This window comes from Rhinolophus sinicus, linkage group LG17, assembly GCF_036562045.2.
Source record: "Rhinolophus sinicus isolate RSC01 linkage group LG17, ASM3656204v1, whole genome shotgun sequence".
Taxonomy (NCBI): Eukaryota; Metazoa; Chordata; class Mammalia; order Chiroptera; family Rhinolophidae; genus Rhinolophus; species Rhinolophus sinicus.
This window is the reverse complement of record NC_133766.1, coordinates 7,154,336-7,170,981: the sequence shown is the minus strand read 5'-3', so window position 1 is coordinate 7,170,981 and position 16,646 is coordinate 7,154,336.

Genomic DNA, 16,646 nt, shown 5'->3' with positions numbered 1-16,646 from the left:
AGTTTCATCTTTGACTCTATCATCTCTGTTTTATCAAGGATTTGGATGAAGACTCAGAAAGCCTACTTACCAAGTTTGCAGATGGAATAGTAGTAGCAGGAGTCAAAATATCTCTACAGACTGTAGGGATGGCTAAAACTGACAAGGTGAAGTTCAATAGGAATAGAGTTAAAGTCCTGTACTTAGGTTTAAAAAAAAATCCACTATGCAGGTGCAGACTGGGAATACCTGGTTTAAAAGTAATTCATACTAAAAAGAAATCCTTAGAGATCACTGCCTGACTAAAATATCAATAGCAGATTACTGTATATAAGGCATTTGAAACATTTCCTGTAATCTCAGGCGGCTGGTAGAGGTGTTCTCTGTAGGACAAAGGAGGCAACCATCTCAGAACTTCTCCCGGGAGGGCAATCTCAATGGTGAGGCAACTCAAAACCTTGTTGTGAGAGTAACTGAGCAAGCGCTGTGAGAGCTAAAGATACTCCTACAAATATAACTAAGAAAACTTCTTGCACCTGTGCACAAAAAGGCATTTATAAGAATGTTTCTAGCAGCATTGATTGTGATGGCTAAGAACAGAAATAACTTAAATATCTATCAATAAGAGAATGGCTAAAGAAAATATGGTATATTCATACCTATCGCAAACAATTCGAATGGAAAGAGGAAGTTGAATGAGAATACCTACAGTATGAGAACACTTATTTACATTGAAAAGTATGCATAATAATACTATTTATTGTTCAGTGATACATACGAGCTGTGAACTAAAACAGTAAAGAAATACATGGGAATGAAAACCACCAAGTCCAGGGTAGTGGTGACTCCATGGGAGAAAGGGAGCACACAATAGAACGGCATGGAAAAATAAGACTTACTATTTTCTATTTTTCCCCCACAATGTTTCATTTTTAAGCTGAGTGTTGGTTGTATGGGTCTATGTTATTTTTATCTTGAATTCCATTTGTCTGTTAAAATTTCCCAAATAGGATTTTTTTTTATTTTTAAAAATTATTGAAATAAAATTCATATAACATAAAATTAACGATTTTGAAGTGAACAGTTCAGCGGTATTTAGTACATTCACATTGCTGGGCTATCACCACCTTTATCTAATTTCCAAAGCATTGTCATCCCTCCAAATAAAACACCATATCCATTAAGCACTTTCTCCCCATTCCCCATTGAAGAGTTTTGTTTTTTGTTTTTTCGTTTGTTTTTCGTTTGTTTGTTTTTTAGATAGTGAGAACTTTTTTTTTTTTCAATGGGCCTTTTTTTTTTTCTTAAAGAGCACTTTTATAGGTCACAGCAAAACTGAGAGGAAGGTTCAGAGATACCCCACAAACCCCCTGCCCTCCCACAGGCATAGCGTCTGTCAACGTCCCTCACTAGAGAGGTACATTTGTTGCAATTGATGAACCTACACTGACATGGCATTATCACCCAGAGCCCATAGTTTACACTCACTCTTGGTGTTGGACAGTCTGTGGCTTTGGACAAATGTATAAGGACATGTATTCACCATTTTAGTGTCACACAAGGTCATTTCATTGCCCTGTTATAAGTCCTCTGTGCTCTACCTGTTTATCCTTCTCCGTAATACATTTTTAAGGAGCGTGCTAAAACAAAACAAAGCAAAACAACAACAACAAACTCACACGAAAGAAGAAAAAGGGGGATACAGGATAACTATCTTCACCAACTGAATAGAATGACTGTGAAGAATAATTTAAATGAAATATGTAGCTGACAGCATAGTGAATAGCACAGAATAAGTGCTATGCATAAATATAAAATAAATATTAAAAATAAAGGAGGCACTGTCCATAGACAGAATGATTATCTTCTAAGACACTGAAATTCCCAATGCTGGCCAAATTCAAATTGAGGCTTGGTGATGAACTGTCCAAGGTGCTGGAGCGGGAGACTTCTGCATCAAAGGGAGGCTAAAGGAGATATTGTCCTCCCGTTATAGTTGTGGGTGCTTCTAAGAGTGAAATGTATTTGTTCTCTATTTCATTGAGTACTATTACCACAAACATAGGGGCTTTGACAAAGCACGCACATTTATTGTCTCACGGTTTCTGTAGGTCAGGCTTGGGTTCTCTGGCTCAGGGTCTCACCTGAAAGCTGCCGTCGAGGTGTAGACCAAGGTTGTGGTCTCTTCTCAAGGCTCTTCTCTTGCTTCCAATCTCACATGGTTGTTAGCAGAATTTAGCTCCTTTCAGATGATTGGAATGAGGACCTCCCTTTCTTACGAGCTGTGTGCTGGAAACTTCTCTCAGTTCCTGATAACTGTTGGTGGGGGAGGGGGGGCGTCCTCAGTTCCTGGTCACTTGAGCCTTCCCAGCATGGCTGCTTGCTCCATCAAAACCAGCAAGGGAGGGAGTCCTCCAACGAGTTGTTACCCTCTTATGTCACATAATCATGAAAGGGACATCCTATCGCTTTGGCCATATTCTGTTGGTTAGAAACAAGTCATAGATCTTGTCCACACTCAAATTGAGGGCATTCCATACGGGAGAGACTTTGGGGGGTGGTGAGGATAGCGGGGGGTCGTTTTCACATCTGTCTACCATGGGAAGGGGACTGTGTGAGGAAACAGGAGTGCAAGGGCTGTACTCATCCTGTGAGAGGGCTAACAGAGGAGGCAGACACAGACGTGTAAACTTGGGAAGGGGCAAGAGGAAAAGACTTAGGGAAGCCAACAGGCTAAATAACCAGCAGAGCAGAACTCAGGGAGCGCGAGTGATTGTGGGGACCCCCAGGCTTACTGAGCAGCCATTATGGCGAACGGGCCTGCTTGGTGTGAGGACAGTCTGTGCCTGGAAATCTTGACAGAAAACACCCTGTTTTCATGGAGTGTAGAGAGATGGTTTTTGTCAGAATGTGTTTAGATATGTGGATTTAGGGAAAGAGAAAGGATATGTGCCAAGATCAGGCTTGGTTCTGTACTAGATGGTACATCAGTCATTTGTTCACGTACATATACTTAGTTGTTTTGTGCTATGCCTGGCTAAAGCTGCCTGTCCATCAGTCATGGTGTGTCCAGCTTGGGGCCATAGATCATTGGCCCTTTGGTGAGGAGCTGGAAAAGCATCAGAGAGCAAGGGGCTGAGGCTGAAGCCCCAGGATGGCAGCCCCGGTGGCCAGGGAGCCTCTCTTTAGAATGGCCCTGCATTTCACCACATGCCAGCAGGGCTGTGCGTCTTCTTATTTGGAGCAATACTTGCAAAGGGGCCCAGAAACTCTAGTCACCAGGCCATAGTGCTTCAGTGATCCCTCCCTTGGGAAAGCTGACGTTTGCGTTTGTGAGCATCTCCATCTCTGGCCAAACCCCAGGGAGATGGTTTTTTCTGCCCTGTAGATGCGGGTGAGTCAGCACTAACATGCCTGTGAGTCAGACCAGGGTGGGCGAACCACACTTCACCCAACACCCTGGAGTAGAGGGGCAGCATGAGGCACCAGTGCTTTGTAGACTTCCTGGGGCGCGCTTCCAGCCTGAACCTGGCCTAGAAGGTTTTATCGTGGAGCTAGAAAATGTGCTATGGAACGAGTAACAGGAGATGGTCCTCAGCTCCTCTACCGACAGCTGCAAGAACTCGATTAATTCAGATATCTGCGATTTCCTCCTTTGCAGTATTGGTAGGGAAAGGGGAGGGAAATGGGAAAGGAAGCTGGGACTCAGGGCACACCTCTGGCCCAGGCACCGTGTGAGGCTCCCTCCAAATATTGTTTCCTTTGTCATCTACTGTGCTCTCTCCTTTGTGGCTCCTTTGAGCTTGCAGCACCTAGCATGATGCTTAACCCATACTAGGAATTCAATAACAGTTGCTTACTTAAAAAGAATTCAGTCTATACAAGGAGGAGGATGGGGCACTGGGTTGAGAATAAGGAGACCTGTGTTCTAGTCCTGCCCATGCTCGGCTGCTAGGTGACCTTGGGATAACCTTCTGCTCTGGGTCTCAGATTCTTTACCTACAAAATGAGAAGTTGAATACTATCATCCCTAAGGTCCAACCAACTCTAACTCCCAATGGTTTTGTGATTTGAAAGCATGAGAATGGGAGAATCCAGGGTTTCACAATGAAAGAAAATAACCAGTACAGAGGGAAGGGTCCTGCTCACAGGCTCAGTCTCCCCAGATTTGAATGTGCTTATAATGAGGGCTGGAGGCATCAGGGAGTCAGGAGCCTGTCGTCGCAGGGCCAGGCCCACAGCTCCAGCTCTTAGCAAGCACAGTTCAGCTTGAGGAAGCATAAAGTAACTAGCTACGGGAGAAAGAATTACCAAATTGCCTGAAATAATTACAGTTTCTAAACAAATAAAACCTTATGCTCTCTGTCAGCACACACACACACACACACACACACACACACACACACACACAAAATGACGAGAGATCTTTACCGAAACCCTGGTGAGCACCAGCCTCCATATATGCAGCGTTAATCTCGCAGGAGTACACGTAAGCATGTATTTGTGTGCACATGCAGAGTTTAGAGACAGGAATTCCGCCTCTAACATGGAAATGACAGCACCGCTAGTTCTCTGGGCTCAGCGCACACCATTCGATTTTGTCTGGCAATGCAGAGCTTTGACTCCCCTCCCTACTAAGCAAGAGCCAGAGCGAACTAGTGCAGAGAGAACATATGTGGTGGGTCTTTGGAGAGTCTTGAAAATGCCAAGTCTCTGGGGGTTTGACCAGAGAGAAAAGGTGCCCATCTCCAGCCATCCAGTGAGAGAAGGGAGGCGGCCCCTCCCTGGTCATCTTTCATCGCGCTCACCTCACTGAGATTGTTCATTTTGTGGGGTGCCCAGTGTTTCATGATGCATTTATTCTGCCCACAGAACAACAGTATTTCCATTAGTGCTTTTTGGATCCTGTTTCTTTCAGAAATGGGGGGCTATTCTTGGGTGTGTGTGTTTGGGTGTGTGTGTGTGTGTGTGTGTGTGTGTGTGTCCCTGTACTGTGGGTGTGTGCATGAGAGTGTGTGTGTTTCCACATGTGCAATCAGGTGCTGAAATTAAAATACAGCCAAGTCAGCTAACAGAGTCATTCTTAGACCCTCTTCATGTTATTGTATTTTTTGTTTTCTCTGAATTGAAAATGCCGCAGAGCTGAGGAGCTGCTCTCGTCTTAATTACCGCAGAAACACTGCTAATTAGAAACAAGGGAAGAAGTGTTAGGGGTTTGCCTCAGAATCAAAGGCAGCGTTATTTTCCAATGGATATTAAAAGACTTGCAAAAGAGGCTAAGATGATGTGATGGATAGAGTAGTGAAGTATGTTTAGAGCCCCAGCGGTAAAACGGCTGGAAGGGGAAATTAAATATCTGGGAGGAAAATGTTCTCAGATGTTGGAATTATGCCTGCAGCCATAACACTGGATGCTGTGATCCTAGCTCCCTCAAAAACAAAACGGGATCAAGAAACCACCAAGAAACCTGAGGGTAGAAACGGGCCTCACTCACCTCCTGTCACTCAGCAGACTTTGGGAGTGGACACCAGTGCACGTATTTTGAGTACAGCGTCTTCTTTCTGCTCCGGCCACTCTTCCCATCTCATTTTTTTCCACCATTTCTTTTGCCTCCGGCTGAGTGTATGCTTGAGGAACAGATCGAAAGATTAAAAGACCAAGAAGAGCCCATCTTTGGAGGTCCAGTTTCACGTGGCAAGACCCCTGCGTTTGTGGAAGACTAAACTTTTTGATGGGCAGAAAGCTGAGGAAATAACATAGGATGGGCTGGGTGCCTTGTGGTCTGGTTCAGATTCCAAGGCTGGGGCAGACGACAGTGGTTACTGTTAACCACAAAGATAGAACCACGATCATAACGTATCCCGTCACTCTCAGCTTTTCCCATGTTTCAATTCCTGAAGCTGAAAATGAAAACTGGAGGCATGAGGACTGGGGTAGGGATGAGATCCAGGCAGTCACGTGAGAGTCCCTCAGGCATGGGAAGGGAAAAGGCAGGAACCGGCACGGCAGAAAGACAGGCGAGATAAAGCAAGAATGACTCCCAATACCTTTCTCCTCTCCGGCTGACTCCTTTGTTTTGTGGCACACGTCTTCTTCTAGTATCCTAAGGAATGGTGCATTAGAGGGAACGTTCTTGAGACTGAGAACTTAGATATCTAAAAATGCAATTATTCTTTCCTCACACTTGGTTGGTAGTTTGGGCGTAAAACTACGTTGGAAGTTATTTTCACTCGGAATTTTGAAGGAACTCCCCTATTGTCTTTTAGAATCCAGTGTTGCTCTTGGAAAGCTCATGCCATTCTGCTGTCTGACATTTTGTATGTCGCTTGCCTTTTTTTTTCTCTGGAAGCTGGTCTGAAATGTCATGACAGTGTGCCTTGGTGTGGTTCTTATTTTCATTTATTGTGCTGGGCGCTTCGTAAACCCTTTCATTCTGGAAAGTCATGTCTTTCTATAGAAGAAAATGTTACTATTTTTCTTTAATAGTTTTCATTTCTCTGTTTTCTTCATTCTCTCTTTCTCTGACTCCAGATAGTTGAAAGTAGGATGAATCCCCTACTTTCCTTATTTTTTCTTTTCTATTTTCTTTTTTTTTTTTTTTTGGTACCATTTTCTGGGAAATTGCCTCACTATTATCTTCTACATATTTTGTTGATTAAAATGTTTTTTTCCTATCTTAATCTGTAATATTCAACATCTTTTGTTTTCCTTTGTAAATAGGATTCTATTTTGTTGTTTCATCAATGAAATGTTTTTTTTTGTTGTTCCCTGCATTTTCTGTTCCTTCTGACTCTCATTTCCTTTTTGTTTGTCTTGCCCTCTCTATACTAGTCTTTCCTCCATGTTTCTCAATTTTTTTCTGTCTGTTCAAATCTTAAATACAAATGAGCTGCTAGAAAGTGAAATAGATGCCGTATGAGTATACATTGTACACATGTCACACATACTATGGGGGGTGGGGTGTTTATATTATTATAGAGTAATTAGTAGGGTAATTAGTTGTAATTCCAGCCATTTAATTAGGAGATATTTCATTTCTCTAGAGATACTCCCCGTTTCCTTCGCAGGGGGTGAGAGTAATACATGCTTAACTGAGTGGGGGAACAGACTAGGTAGGGGACAGGGGGAGTCTCGTGGTTCAGAATATTAACTTCATTTTATGCCCCTGCTTTGAATACTTTCCCTCACATCTGCTGTCAGCTGTAATGGGTATCCTCGACTCCATAGCCTGTCTGACTCAGTGTCTCAAGAGAATAAATGATTGCCTTCCTAGAGGTGGGGTAGGAAAGTGGTTTGGCTGGGTCCCCACCCAAAGGAAAAGGAATCTCGGGGGTGTCGCAGCTCCTTATGTAGATTTTCACCCTGTTGGCAGTGCCCCCTGAACCCCAGCTGTCAGAGGCCACCGTATCTGTAGCTCCTGAGTTCCAAGTCAGACACTGCCTTTAGCTTCCCCTTCTGCGGGTACTTTCCTTGCTCTTCTAAATGGGGGACCTATGTCCACTGGCTTCCCATCTTTCAAAATTCTGTTGCCACTTCTCTGCTGTAAGTGCCTCCCTTTATGCGTTTATACCCTTATTCCTTTTAGAGAGGGTATTCGTTTTCTATTGCTGCATAACAAGTGACCACAAATGTAGCAGCATAAAGCAACACAGACTTATTATCTCACAGGTTTTGTGGGTCAGGAATCCAGCACATTTTATCTGGGTCCTTGGCTCAGGATCCCGTAAGGCTGAAATAGCGACGTTGGCCGGCTCCATCCTCATCTCGAAGCTTGAGGAGGGAAAGATGCACTGCCAAGTGATTCCAGGTTGTTGGCAGAATTCATTTCCTTGGAACTGTAGGACTGAGGTCCTCATCGTCTTGCTGGCAGTTGACCAGTCTCAGGTCTCTGCCTTGTGGCCCTTCGATCTCAGCAGTAGAGAATCACAGTTATATTTAATCCCTCTCCTGCTTCAAATCTGACTTCCTTTCTGCAACCAGACAAAAAAAGAAAACAAACAGCAAACCAATTCTCTGCTTTTAAAGGCATCATGTGATTAGGACAGGCTCACCTGGGTAATTTCCCTGCCTACCTTAAGGTGACCTATACTTTAGGACATGCCTAGTGACAGGAATAAAACATCCTACTCACAGGCCCAGGATTATGCACAGCATGTAAGGGGGGGCGGGGGGAGGGGGCGGGAATGTTGGGAGCCATCTAAGAATTCTAACTACCATGGTGAAATTTTTAGGAGGGAGGGAGCAGAAAAAACTATGTGTGCTTATCCGACATGTTTAATCAGATGTACCTTACGCTCTCGTTAATACACTGTTACTATTATAAGGCATTTTAATATCAGTGCTTCAGACATGGCAGCAAACTTGACCCCCAACTTGTCACATGTGAGTGGCGCTCTCATTCTTTATGGCTCAGGAAAAATGAGTCTTCATCCTCTCTCGTCCAAATAAGTGAGTCTTATGTGCCTAAGGACCCAAAGCCCACTCTGAGTAGATTCCCACATTCCCCTCCAAAGCCCAAGCCTGTTAGGAGCCAGGGGGCCAGTCTGGAGAGCTGTGGTTCTGATCTAGTCTCAGTGGTCCGAACACGCACCCCCAGGTGAGGTCACTGTCCGGGCACGTGCAGGGGTGTTGTCCACCGACACTCCCCTGCTTCATGAAGATATTACCAAGGAGAGACCTTGGCACAGGGACATGGTGACTTTGTCTGGCGTGGCAGTTCCCAATGGTAGTTGTTGTATTCAGTGATAAGTCACTAATTTCTAGACACCTAGACTGGAACCTGAAGGTGGGAGATAAATGGGAGGCGGGTGGGGGGGGCGTGTTGCTCTGAGCATTCCAGCAGATAAATGGCCAGTCGTGACTAAAAGATGGTTTTACATTTTCTGAGTGTAATCAAGTGAGATGTGACCAATATTCTGTAGCTCATTAGCCTCATGTCCCTTAACCTTCACTGTCAGATGCTCCCTCGTGGACAGGCTCGCTGTCCATCTCACTTTTTAAAAAACTTTTAGCTTAGAGTAAAACTGGTGGGGGAGCCGCTGGCAGGTAAGCCGCAGAAGGAGAGGGCCTAAAGGGAGGAAAAGGTCATACATAATTTGGTCTTAGACTAAAAGGGAGAAGAGAGAAAGCACGGTGGCAGGCATAGGGAGAACGATTAACAAGGGGAAAAATACTCTGATTTCAGTATCTTTCTGATGTGGATGCATTTCTTAAAATAGCCCCTGGACACCAGCAAGCCAAGACAACGTGTGCAGTATTTGGAAGAAATTCACAAGGTGCTTCCCCTAACTGTTAGTAAATGGAAGAGAAACAGGATATACCTTACTCTATACTCATGCATGTCTCATTCCTAGCAAGGGTCTCTGGGCTTCCTTTTCAGAAGCTCTACTTTATCCATTTTCCTGTGAAAGAAGGGGTGGAGAAACAGGATCCTGAGACTCTCACACAGGGAGGATGTGAGATTCCCTCCTGCAGAAGGGTTGACAGCCCCTGTGTGAGGGCCTGCCTTGGTTGTTCCTGTTTCATGGACCACCGTGGTGATCAATGCTGAGAGACGGGCTGAGGTCTCACCTGGCATTTCAATGGCTTCCCACCAGGTCTGCCGCAGATTTTTACCCACTTGGATCCACCGTTTATGCAGCCACCTTTAGATTTCTAAATCTCAAATCTTATCCTATCAGATTCCCTACTTAAGAGCCCTCAGTGGACCTGTTGTCTACAGAGCCAAGCCCCAGGCCAAATTTCTTACCAGGACATTCAGTGTTCTTTACAACAGCGTTATTTGTAGCTGCCACGCTCCCTACATAGGTGTGTGTTTTAAGTCCACTGAATTGCAGCTCTCCCTGAATTCACTCTGTCCCGCGCACTTTGGTGACTTTGCACATGCTGTGCCTTCTGCCTAGAACAATCTTCCTTTCCATGTCTGTATGTGAGAAAACATGCTGCTCATCCTTTAGGTACCAGCCCCAATTTCTCTTTCTCTGAAGTTCTTTTCTTGCCACCGATTCCTACTTCATCTTTTCCACTCCGAGGCACACTGGGTCAGCAGAGTTGGCTGGTTATTATAATTCAGGAGAAGTAAAGACTGTAGAGCCTCAAGGTTGCAGGGAAGGGGGTGGCAGAGTTGTGGACTCTCCTGAAGAGGAAGGCTACAGTCTGGCACAGAATAAATGCAGGGACATGTGACTTCACCATGAGTCAGGTGGGAGGTGTCAGTCTGATGTGGAGGGCACTGGGGTAGGAGGTACTTGTATCAGAGATGCTCGAATGAGCTGTAGCTTGTGCTCTGGGGTCAAGATGCTGCTAAGCACGATTGTAGGAGACAAGTCAGCCTACCTGGGAGACCGAGGTCCCCTGCCACACATAAGATAGTTAGTGTCCGTGGTGTGTCTGTTTGGACAGCAGTTGCTCTTCAGCAGAGAATCAGGGTGAGCTAAGAAAACAAAGCAAAGTGCAAAGGAAGGAAGAAAGAAAGTGACAGGTGCTTTTCAGTGCCAATTGTCCACTTCACTCCAGCTGGGCAACAGGCTTTATCTGGGAACAAAACAGACTCTGGCCGACTTGAGGTGAACCTCTGCCCACGTGCCTGCCCTGCCATCTTGGAAATTTACTTGCTTCCCTCTGCATGCATATCTTTACCTACAATGGAGGGAAGTCTGCAGACTTCCCCAGAGTCCAGAGAAATCCTCTCCAGTTCAGAGCTTCCACCATACACTGAGGTGACAGGGAGTGACCTGACAAGTCACAACATGTCCTGCACACTCAATAGTGATGAAAGACCACTCACACTTTGAAATGCCTCCTAAAAGGCCCGCCGAGCTCGGGTACTTAGATGTATGGTAGCATTTTAAATTTCTCCATCTTTGAACTCTGAAAAGCAACCCTACCCCGTGGCCTTTCTGCCATTAGTCCAGGTTGGAGGGGAGTTCCACATTCCATTAGCCGTGTCCTGACCTTCACAAAGGAGGGGGCGTCCTCAGTGAGAGGTTACTGGCAATTTGGTTTGTCACTCGGTGGAAACTGTGCTGGCAGATTCTGTCCCTATGGCTCACTTTTCCTTAGTCCTGTGTACCCATCACACTTACCCTCACCCCAGAGTCAAAGTTGCCTCCTGTGTCCACCTTCCCATTATCCTGGGGAGCTCCTCAGAGAAGGGGCTGGGTCTCCTCTTGGAAACTCCAGCCTGGCACCGTGTGTGGCACGTGGCACGTAGTGAGTGATGAGAGTGCCACAAAAGTGAGCGTGGCTTCTGCCCCTGCTCCAGCCTTTTAATCTATTTTTTCCCTCTAATACGCCTCCTTTTCCTCTTTTCTCACCTCCCAATTCCAGTCAGACTGATAGAGGCTGAGGGGGGACTGTAAGAAAACCAGGCTGGTACCCCAAATGGAAGGCTCAGTGCCATCACTTTCCAATTCCACTCACTCTCCAAGAATCCAGAACATTGTCCTTGGGCACTCCCTTTTGGTTTCTTTGCCACATCCTGCATTTGTGATGCATATGACCCTCTCTGGCCCAGCATCTCTGTCAGCGATGCTTATAAATCAACACCTCTCTGTGCCTCCATGAAGTCAACATGGCACAGTGGTTAGGGACCTGTGCCCTGGAGCTGGACGGCCTTAGTTTAAATCCTGGCTCTGCCACTTATTAGCTGTGTGAACTTGATGAGTTAGTCGTACTCTCTTTGCCTCAGTTTACTCATTTATATAATGGGATTGGTAATATTAGTACGTACCTCATAGAGTTACGTACTAACTCTTTTAAGATTAAATTAATACTTGAAACGCAATCGCACTTTGCCAGGCACTTCGTCATCACTACACAAGCGTTGGCTACAATTTTCACTATTGTGAGGGCATCGCAGATACAAATATTTTCAGGTATGTAGCCTCAAACCTTGCATCTTCAATCTTTCCGTTTCCAGTAAGTCTTCCTCCTCAGTCTGCAAACAGTTTCAAATCTCTTCTATTCTAAATACAACTTTCTTCCTACTCTGTATCCACTTTAAGCTGTTTCTCTTTCCTTCTATTCCATCAACATCAGTAAATGAGTAATCTACACTTACCATCTCCACCTCGTCGCCTCCCATTCATACCTCAATCCATAGCCATCTGGCTTAAGCTAAAACTGGCTCTCACTAAGATCACCAATAACCTCACTATTGTTCCGTCTAATTACCTCTCTGTCACTTTTGAACTTATTGACCACTCACTTTTTCTTGAAGTGTTTCCTTCATTTCTAAGACACTATTCTTTTCTGGTTTTAACAGTCAGCTTCGGCTGTGTTACATGAAAGTAATAATCCCCAAATCTCAGTGGTTTACAACAACAAAGATTTTCCTTTATTGTCACATCCCACATCACTGAGGGTTGAATGTATCTCTGCTCCTTGCATATTCTTCACCTGGGGGCTCATGCTGCAGAACAGAGGGCCTTCTGGCAGAACCACACAGTGACCCCTAAGACTTCTGCTTGGATGTACATCATCTCTGCTCACATTCCATTGGCCAAAGCAAGTCACATGGCCCAAGCCTTCTAGCAGGAGATCAAAGAAATCTAATCCTCCCTGCAATGAGCGGAGACATGCAATGATCTCCCAGGAAAGACAGCAAATAATAGTAAGCAATACTACCGTCCACACAGTGGCTCTCCATCCACCTTTCCAATAGCTTGTTCTCAGCCTCTTTCATAGATCGTGTTCATCCGCTCACTTCCTAAATATGGGTGTTCTCCAGCGTTTCTCTCTCTGTAGGGCCTCTTTAGGTCATCTTATCCATGTCTCTAACTTCAATAAGTACTTGTATTGTATGCTTATGACTTCCACATTCCTGGCATAGACCACCACTGGACATGGTTAGTGGTCCCTTGAACTTAACATGTCCAAAATTCAACTCCTTTCCCATCATGATTAATGACAATGTTGTTTATCCAAATGTCTGAATCGGAAATCTGGGCAGGCTTAATTGTTCCTCCTTCCTCGTCCCATCCAACAAGTCAACTATAATCCTTTCCACCTTTAAGATAAATCTCTAATCCCTTCCTCACTCTCTATTTACTCTACTGTTACCGGAGTGTGGGCCTTACTATTCCTTGCTTACATATATCAGGAATTCTCTAACTGGCCTGCCTGCTTCTGCAGCTCTTCACTTGAATCCATCTCTTCATGGCAGCAGAAGATATCTCCTCCACTCTGATCTTTTCCACTCTGATCTCCAGAGTGAGATCCTCTCCACTCTGATTATCTCTGCATAAATAACTTCAAAGGCTCCCCCATTAACCTGCAGTAAAAATCAGGCTCTTCCCAGCTAAGATCCTGCTGGTCTTTCCGTCACCCTGTCTTGCTACTCACCCACTTTGGTCCCACACACCCCTCTTTGGTCTTGCACACCCCGCTTTGGCTGTATTGAACTTCTCAGTAGCGTCAAAATGCCTCATGATGTTTTTCGTTCCTGTGTATTTATCTACGCATGCTATTCCCTATGTCCAAATGCTCTTCTCATTTTCTTGAACTCCCACTGACCCTTCAAGATCTAGTCTTAACACATTTTATAAGACCTTCCCCCAACTGTGTCCATTCCCCTGCCCCTACTCCACAATAGGGGAAAGCAACCTTTGTTAGACCATGAATCACATTACATTGTCATTCACTTCTTTATCTTCTATATAAGTTAGGAGTTCCCAGAGCAGGGACTGGATTCTTGTCCTCTTTGAAGTTGCTCAGGAACCAAATCAGCATATGCACGTGAGATACTCAGGAAATGTTTGTTGAGGGAATGAATGACATCATCCAGACTATGTCACACTAACACAATGGTCAAATTCTTACACTTACTAGTTTTATTCTCTGGCTAAATTGGAGGACTCACTTCTTGCCTTCCTGTTAGAAGTGGTCTCTCTGTATGTAACCCCAATAGCCTCAATCTGATGGCTCTAGCCTTGTAGGATTCCTTAGCAAATTCCCTTTCCTAGAGCCTTGCCTGTCCTCCAGCTTTGCTAAAGGGCCCCCTGCTGGTCAGTTTAGCCACTCCTTAGATCTCCCCTGGGTTCCTCTAAACCCGGATTATACCATCACGCCTCTGTCTCCAGTTTTCCTCACTATTTCCTTACCTGCCCATCCCTAGCAGGACTGGCTGTGTACTTTGCAGGGCTCAGTGCAAAACGAAAATGTGCAGCCCTTTGTCCAAACATTATTAAGCATTTCAAAATGGCCGCAGCAAAGCAGTAAACCAAGGACGAACATGGATCCCTCCTGAGCGCCGGGCCTGTATGACCACACATTCCCCATGAAGGTGGCCCTCAGCTCCACCTCCCAGTCCCAAGCCAAAGCCACAAGTAAAGGTCAAGCTAGGAACATTCCAGTTCTTTAGGAAAATGAGTTAGCAAGGATGAAAAGAAGATACATTTTTACCTGCATGAGAACAAAAACATTCAAGAGAATTTGGCGGAATAAGTTAAATCTGAATAAAGTCTCTAATGAATGCAGATGGGAAAAGGGAATTAAAAAAATTGTGAGTGTGTATGTGTATTATATACTCGTATATGATTAATATGTATGATTATTTAGTAAGTAAAGAGCTTGGACCAGTGCCATGTAGAACTTATTTTAAAAGTAAGAATAAGCTCTCTCATTAGAAGCATTTTATAATTATGAAGAATTTGCTTGTCATTGTTTGCAGCAAATAAGATGTAGGGTGATGTTAATTCCATGGCTTGAGGGTGTGGGAGCAGAATGCCTTTAACTTCTATTAGCACCCCGTCCAGTGGCAAAGAACCAGCGACAGGCCAACAGGTGGGGTTGAGAGCTCATTCATTGGTTCATCTATGTATTCAACTAAGTGTTTATTTATTAACTCATTTCATGCTGGTGACTCAGATTCAGAAGTTTCTCAGAGCAAGGGTGGTGAGAGATCAGGTTTGGGGGCTGGCTGGCCCCCAGAGCCAGAGATGGGCTAACTGTACCTAATACCAGACAGCACCCCTCTCTGAGCCCACTGTACACTTACAGTGAAATCAACTTAGACTTCCAAATAAAATGCCAGCAGGGATGGGGTGAGTGCCCTGGTGGAGAGGTCAGGCTGAGAAAGGGGGGGCCTGGGTTGGGAATTGGAGGAGTTCTTGACCTCTTTTTATCTTTCTCTTTCCCCTTCTTCCAACCTAACTTTCATTCATGCAGATGAGAAAGGCTCTTGGTTCCTGGGATTTGCCCCAAGCTGAGTACCACACGGCTGCCAGTTATCACAGACCTGCTCTAATGCTGGACAGTACTTCTAGTGAGCCTTGCATTGGCAGAGTGTCTTCCAGTTTACAACCATTATCTCATTTTGATCCCCACAATAGCCCTGTTTGCTAACTGGTTGAACCGTACACAATTGCCACTTCTCTCAGTCAAGTCTAGTCAAATGTCGGCAATTTCGTATGTTTCAATCTAATGCCGTGGGTGTTATCGCCATTATTATATTCTCAGTGACAAAGACAGAAGCTTAGAGAGACTTTAGTGATCTCACAGCGCCAGGCATGGGGTGTGGACCCCAAGCAGAACCTGAACTCAGATTCACGCTGTTTCTGACATTTGGTATCCCTTTGATGTAAACGGGGAGTAAGCCTCATGCCAAGACACACATACAGGTGGGGAGTCTCATGTTAATGTGCTTTTAAGTGTCCTTTTTTTTTTAGGCTTAGATTCCATAATGGTTCTCTGTACAAACTCATTCATTTTTAATCAGTTGACTGTAATGATTTGGTACAAATGATCTTTAATTCTCAGTTGCAGTTAATCAGTACTGAAAGGCACTTTTCCTGCTATTTTATTTGGATAGGACTCTGAGTGAAATGCTTGCCTGCCCTTACTTAATCACTTGTTTGTTTTTCCTCCGCACACAGTTTCCAGCAGCATCCAGTAGTAGTTAATGTGGGAGTTTGTCCTTTACTGAGTGAATTGAGTTCTCTGAGCTGTAGGTGCAGGGAGATGCGAAGGGGACCTCTGAAGGCGCTTGCTGTGGCTTGATGCCAATGGATGCTCTTCTGTGGGCTGAGCACCACGCCAGGTGCCGGGGATACAGTACTGAGGTATATATATATGGGCAATTGCAACACAACTTGGACAGGTTAGGAGAGCACGTGGTGTGGGGGAGAGGAGGTACAGAGAGGGTACCCTCGCTGGAGTATCAGGAAGTCTTCCTGGAGGAGGTGACTCCTGGAGAATAAATCTTCACCATGCAGATGTTTCTAGGCAGATGGAACAACAGCTAGTTGGAGTGCACGGGAATGGGGACTTCATGCAGCTGAGCAAGGCTGATGTGCAGAGAGGACGCAGCGAAGGGTGGCAGAGGAGATCGTGGAGACACATGGGACCAGATCATAAAGGGCCTTGGGCCCGTCTTCCACCTGGAGACGTTTAAGAAGGGAAATAACCTACTCAGATTTCCTTTAGAAAAATCCTTCTGGGAGCAGCATGGAGAGTGGATTGGAAGGGGGCTGAGTGGAGGCGGGAAGCCTGGGGAGGAGGTGATATAACAGGCAGGAGATGCTGGGGCCAGAGCGAAGGGAATGGCTGTGGGGATGGGAGAAGTGGGCAGATCTGAAGTGAAGGCAGCCCCCCCCTCACTCCCCCCCCACACCCACCCTCCTGGAAGAAGCCATGGGAAAGAGGACAGGTCAAGGAGATGACATTCT